The following is a 6,153-nucleotide window of genomic DNA, read 5'->3' as shown; positions in this document are numbered from 1 at the left end:
AGAGCATGAGTACAATGGAAACCAGTTTATGGTAGGGGGTGGGGATAAGAGAGGATGTAGAAGAAATAGAGTAAGAGTGATGACAATAGCATTTAAAAAAAAAATGCTACATGACTTTGGTCCTCTCCTTCCCATTAGAAGAGGTGGGAAAGTTGAAGCTTTCTTCTTGTCTCTGCGTACCCTACCCCCAGAGAGACACTGGTTTCCTCTTCTTCTCCCGTAACAATTGCACTTCTTTTTTTTTTTTTTAATTTATTTTTTTTTAATTTATTATTTATTTATTATGTTTATTTTTGGCTGTGTCGGGTCTTCGTTTCTGTGTGAGGGCTTTCTCCAGTTGCGGCGAGTGGGGGCCACTCTTCATCGCGGTGCGCGGGCCCCTCACCATCGCGGCCTCTCCTGTTGCGGAGCAGAGGCTCCAGACGCTCAGGCTCAGCAGTTGTGGCTCACGGGCCCAGTTGCTCCGCGGCATGTGGGATCCTCCCAGACCAGGGCTCGAACCCGTGTCCCCTGCATTGGCAGGCAGACTCTCAACCACTGCGCCACCAGGGAAGCCCCACAATTGCACTTCTTTGTACTTGAATTTTAGTCAAACAGTCTATAATTATCTCTGTTTTAAAATTAATTAATTAATTTATTTATTTTTGGCTGCGTTGTGTCCTCGTTGCTGTGCGCGGGCTTTCTCTAGTTGCGGCGAGCAGGGGCTACTCTTCGTTGCGGTGCACGGGCTTCTCACTGCAGTGGCTTCTTTTGTTGTGGAGCATGGGCTCTAGGCGCACAGGCTTCAGTAGTTGTGGCACGCGGGCTCTAGAGCGCAGGCTCAGTAGTTGTGGTGCATGGGCTTAGTTGCTCTGAGGCATGTGGGATCTTCCCGGACCAGGGATCAAACCCGTGTCCCCTGCATTGGCAGGCAGATTCTTAACCACTGTGCCACCAGGGAAGTCCCTATAATTATCTCTTTACATATCTATTCCCTCTGCCAAGGTTTTGAGCTCTGTGAGAATAAGAACTATGCCTGATTTACCTTTGTAAACTGGTTGAATTAAAAAGAATTATAAGAGATTAAGAAAACCTGGGAAGGGGTCCTAAAGTACAGACTCAGACCACCCCAGTTTCCATCTGCATGCCCTCCCCTCTCTACTACCCTGGCAATAGAATCTTTCTCAAGTCAAGGGAAGGAGAACTGACCTTCTCAGCATGCGTTATCACCAATCTACTGTTTACAGCATTAAATATTGATTTTTGGTACTCAAAACACCGTGCTGTCGAGACTCAAAACCCATTCGTTCAACCTACTGTCTCTGCTAGGAGTTTCAACCATCTATTTGAAAATCGCCCATCATTCCCTACCCCAGCTGAGAGATTATTCTTTTGCTCTGCTGTATCTTTCCTACACCGATTCAGTAACTCCTGGGTGGCCAAGCAGATGAGGTGAGACAGGAGTCATGGGACAAAGGTACTTAACAAAAAAATGAAAAAAAAAAGCCTATCAGTTAACATTAAAATATTAGCCCACTACCATTATGTCTCTGTATCAGATCATCTGTCCCAAAGCCTCACGGGTTTGGCTGGTATGCCATCTTTGTCATATTTTGGAAACCCTGCAATAGATCATGCAAAAGTTCAGGTCATTTGTGATAGTTATTAATGCTCTTCACAAATATTCCAGTTCTCTCTCCTTCCAGTGCACATGGCAGGATTTTTTTTTTCTTGCCACTTGAAATTAGTTTTACCCACTTGGCTTGAGTTGGCCAGTGAAACGTGAGTGGACATAACATGTATGAGCTCAAAAAGGAGCTCTTAGAGCCACAGTGGGATTCACTCTGCTCTCTTTTCCTTTAGCCTGAGTACGGGAGTGAGGAGACACAGAGCAGGGCTCCCAGCTGACCCTCAATAGACTTGTAGTACAAGTGCGAAATAGACCGTTATTTGTTTGTTTGTTTTGGCCCCATCGTGCGCCTTGTGGGATCTTAGTTTCCCGACCAGGGATCGAACCCAGGGGCCTTGGTAGTGAGAATGCAGAGTCCTAACCACTGGAACACGAGGGAATTCCCTAGACCCGTTCTTTGTGAAGTCTCTGTAATGTTGCATTTGTTTGTCAATGCAGCATAAACTAACCTCTCTTGATTATTACAAACGTGAGAACATAGCTTTCCCACCAAACAGTAATAGCCTCAAGTTTCCCTCATTTAAATGAAAAGACAGATATTTACAAAAGGTGTGTGTGTGTGTGTGTGTGTGTGTCTGGCTACTGGCACCTGGATATCATTGGAATTACATAGATAAAAAGCTAATTGTGGAGGGGGGACGCTATACTGCCAAAGAAACCACAGGCCTGGAAAAGAAAGTCTGTGACAGGTTGACATGACCGAGCAAAAGCAGATTGAGAAAACTGCTCAAGGAGGGCATATTCTCCCATGCCTTTGTACATGAGGCCAAGAAGGATGACTAAGGCCTATGAAGCAGAGTTGGGGCTGAATAATTACCATCCACCCCCCACCAGAAGCCCGCTCCACAACGTCCGCCCAGTAGAATCTCTGCAGACCAAGGTCTTCCATTTTTCCAATTTTTTTTTTTAATAAAAACAATCCCACAGCATTTATCGTCATCTGGTAATAACATAAAGGTGAGCAAAACAATATGAATAAATGCTTTAGAACTACACTTCTAACAAAGCACACCTAAAAAAACTGTATTGCCTTCTCAACAATTTCTCACTTCATTGATCATTTCTAGTTGGAGACACTTTGGAGCAGAGTAATGTTACCTCCTTTTAGCATGATCCGACCCAGTTGTTTTCTTGACTTTGTTTTAGAATGAATCTCTTCTGCATCATCTAATACGAGGTTCATATACTCATCAAAACCAATGATACAGCCCTCTATCCGCATATTCACTTGCTCATAAAGCCACACCTGAATCCGAGATCTATTTTGCAAGTATCTGAAGATGAGATTGATTGGCTGCACCATCACCTTCTGCACCTTCTGGCCCTGGCCCCAGTACGCCATGGTGGAAGCTCACAAAGACCACACTATCCCGCACACTGCCTCAAAAAGCAACTTCCGGAATGTTTTTTCCAATTTTTAAATAGGATTCTTATGCCTGTTAGCCTGCCTCTGTTCTAGCATGTATGTTGTATATGTCGGGACACTTTTAAGTTTTGGTCCATATGTCTCTGGTTCAAGGGCAGTCTATCCAGAACTCATGTAGTCATCATTGCATATCACTCCTAGATGTAGAGACTACCATGTATCACCCAGAGATGCTGGACTTTGAGCTCAATGCCAAGACTGAATGGCATTTTTTAAATTTTGGCTGCACCACGCGGCATGCAGGATCTTAGTTTCCCGACCTGGGACTGAACCCACGCCCCCTGCAGTGGAAGTGTGGAGCCTTAACCACGGGACCCCCAGGGAAGTCCCTGAATGGCATTTTTGGATTGCCTCCTTTGGGGTAAGTATGAGTGTCTTCTGCATAAAAGGAGAGTAAACTGAACATTTAGTGATCAGAATGGCAGATTGTTAAAGGCATTACGATTTTTCACAACATTCTGTTCTCTCTCCTTCGAGGCACACGGTAGGGTTGTGTTTCCACCTGTGTGAAGTTAGGTGCAGCCATATGACTTACACTGGCCAGTGAAATGTGAGCTGAAGTGATGTGTGTCACTCTCGGGCAGGAGCTCTGAGAGCCACTGCATACTTTGCCATGTTTTCAGAGGATGGCTGCCCTCAGTGTGAGTCCCAGAGTGTGGATGGCAACAGTGTGGAGCAAGAGCCCCAGTCAGCCATGAAGACCAAGCAATAAATCCACCTCTCTTATTTGAAGTCACTGAGATTTAAGTATTGCTGGTTTCCACAGTATTGCCTTGCCTATCATGACTGATACAGGCTCTCTTACACAGTCCAGGACATTCTGGCAGGATCCTGTCATCTTGGCTGATGCTTAGTGTCCAATCCTGAGAGTGACCCCCAAATCCATATCTAAACTCTCAAGTTCATGTCTCTTAGCCTTCAACTCCTCTGGCCACCTCTTGATTTGTGGGGAAGGCCCCATGGACATCCACCATACTACATGGCACACCTTATGGGAAATTCTCCATCTAAAATAAACCCTCTGATCTTGGGGAAATGCTTCCTCTCAAACATCCATCTCCTCATTTGCCCAGCTCTGCTTCTCAGAGCCTGACGTGTCTAAAACAAAAAGTTGGGTGGGGAGGCTTTCTTGGTACCTCAAAAATGATATCTTTAGCTTTACAGTACACAAATCAATAACGCTTCCATCAGCAAAGAGCTCTGAACTCAGAAACCAAGACTTTTGAGGTTAGAGTAGGGGTGGGAATAATCCGCATACCTTTCACAGAAAGAGGACAAGAACAAAACATAAGCTAATATCTCAATAGATCATTCTGACACATGTGTCATTGATAAAACAAGGGATTCAACTCGGGAATTCAGACTCACAATTGGCAACAAACTATTCCCTTGTAAGAACTTAATATACATCCTTTTAATCAAAGGTCATTGAGAGTGGACAGAGGGAAATAGGAAGGAACTAGCATTTTAGGGATCCTACTATGTTCTGGTACTTTACCACATTTAATCCTCGAAGTCGCCATATGAGGGAACTGTTATCATTTTCTCAGTGAAGACTGTAAGGTTCAGTGAACTTAAGCCACTTGCCTAAGATCACAGAGTAAGTAAATGGCAGAGCTGGGATTCCAATCAGATGTCCCTAACTGCAAAGGGTTTACTTACAGTTGGAGTCTTCCTTCTCTACCTGCTGCCACATCTAAATAAAGTTAAAAGAGAGAAAATATTTACTATAGTACGGTAAGAGAAATATGATGCAAAAATAAATGATTTTTTTCTTAATATGAGTAAAATTCTCATTTCGAACATTGAAATATTTAAGCCGTTATAAAAGCTGCCCATTAAAGTGTCACTTAGGTAGTCACTATATTTATATACTTTATTTAGGAAATCTTGTAAGACTGACCCTTTGGCTAGAAACAAAATTAGTAGTGTCATCTTTCAGACATCAGATAAAGGACAGTGAGAGATTCCATACAGCTATAGTCTGGGAAATGCATCATGTCCCTTTTTGGCCATCAAATCTGAACCTTGATTCTGTGTCCATGTAGCTCTCACCTAAAGGAAAACTGGGGAGAGCACATTCACAGAATTTTTAAATTTACAATAGAATGTTTCTTGGCTCAGACCAGTGTTTGATGGGTATAGAGGTATAGCTTTAATCCCTACAGGATGGACAAAGCCAAAGAGGCTGAGCTGGGGGAGTGCTGAATAAACTTACAGGAAAGAGAATAAAACATAAGCTAATATCTCAATAGAGATATTGAGATATCTCTATTATATCTATTATACCCATAGGTTTGTGAATTCCCAGAGAGTAGTGACTATGTTTAACTCCTTATTGTGTTCTCAGAGCTTAACACAAATCAAGACACAATAAAAGTTTAAATTAAGGGAACAGCATGGGCTTTTGAGTCATCACTAGGGTTCAAAGCTGGGTGGATTCTCCTATCCCTTGTTAGACAGAGTTTAAGACATTTACCTTTGTTGAGATGGAGCTCCACGTTTGTAAAATGGAGAAAATAATACCTCTCTTACAAGATTCTTATAAGCATGATTCAGGTGATTCTTATGCAAATCCTTCTTTAGAAGCTTAAAGCCCCTGACCCCTATCATGGATTTATTAGTTCTTCTGTCTCTCAAGAAAAAGATGGAAATAAAAAACTGTGTCTGTTAACTCTTCTAAAATTAGTCCAAAAAAATTCTCAGTGTTCCTTTTGCAGAAAGAAATATTTCATGCTATTGCGATGAATGGAACATGTAATGCTTGCACAGTCTCTGACAGGTGTCTTTGTCCAAAGCTTATGCTAGCAGATGTTCAATACTGGTTCTAAAGTATAGGAAAAGGACTTTCCTGGTGGCACAGTGGTTAAGAATCCGCCTGCCAATGCAGGGGACACGGGTTCGACCCCTCGTCCGGGAAGATCCCACATGCCACGGAGCAACTAAGCCCATGCACCACAACTACTGAGCCTGTGTGCCACAACTACTGAAGCCCGTGTGCCTACAGCCCATGCTCCGCAACGAGAAGCCACTGCAATGAGAAGCCTTCACACTGCAA

At 43.2% G+C, this 6,153-nt stretch overlaps 1 pseudogene across 1 annotated transcript; it reads right to left on the bottom strand.

The window, feature by feature from the left end:
* Positions 1–2,557: 2,557 nt before the first annotated feature.
* On the bottom strand, positions 2,558–3,088 carry LOC309652624 (small nuclear ribonucleoprotein E pseudogene; annotated as a pseudogene). The gene has a single exon. The product of its transcript is annotated as a small nuclear ribonucleoprotein E pseudogene (transcript).
* Positions 3,089–6,153: the final 3,065 nt, after the last annotated feature.

The sequence above is a fragment of the Balaenoptera physalus genome (assembly GCF_965194825.1).
Source record: "Balaenoptera physalus genome assembly, chromosome: X".
Taxonomy (NCBI): domain Eukaryota; kingdom Metazoa; phylum Chordata; class Mammalia; order Artiodactyla; family Balaenopteridae; genus Balaenoptera; species Balaenoptera physalus.
Note: the sequence above shows the minus strand (reverse complement) of the source record. Positions and strands in the feature narration are given on the sequence as shown.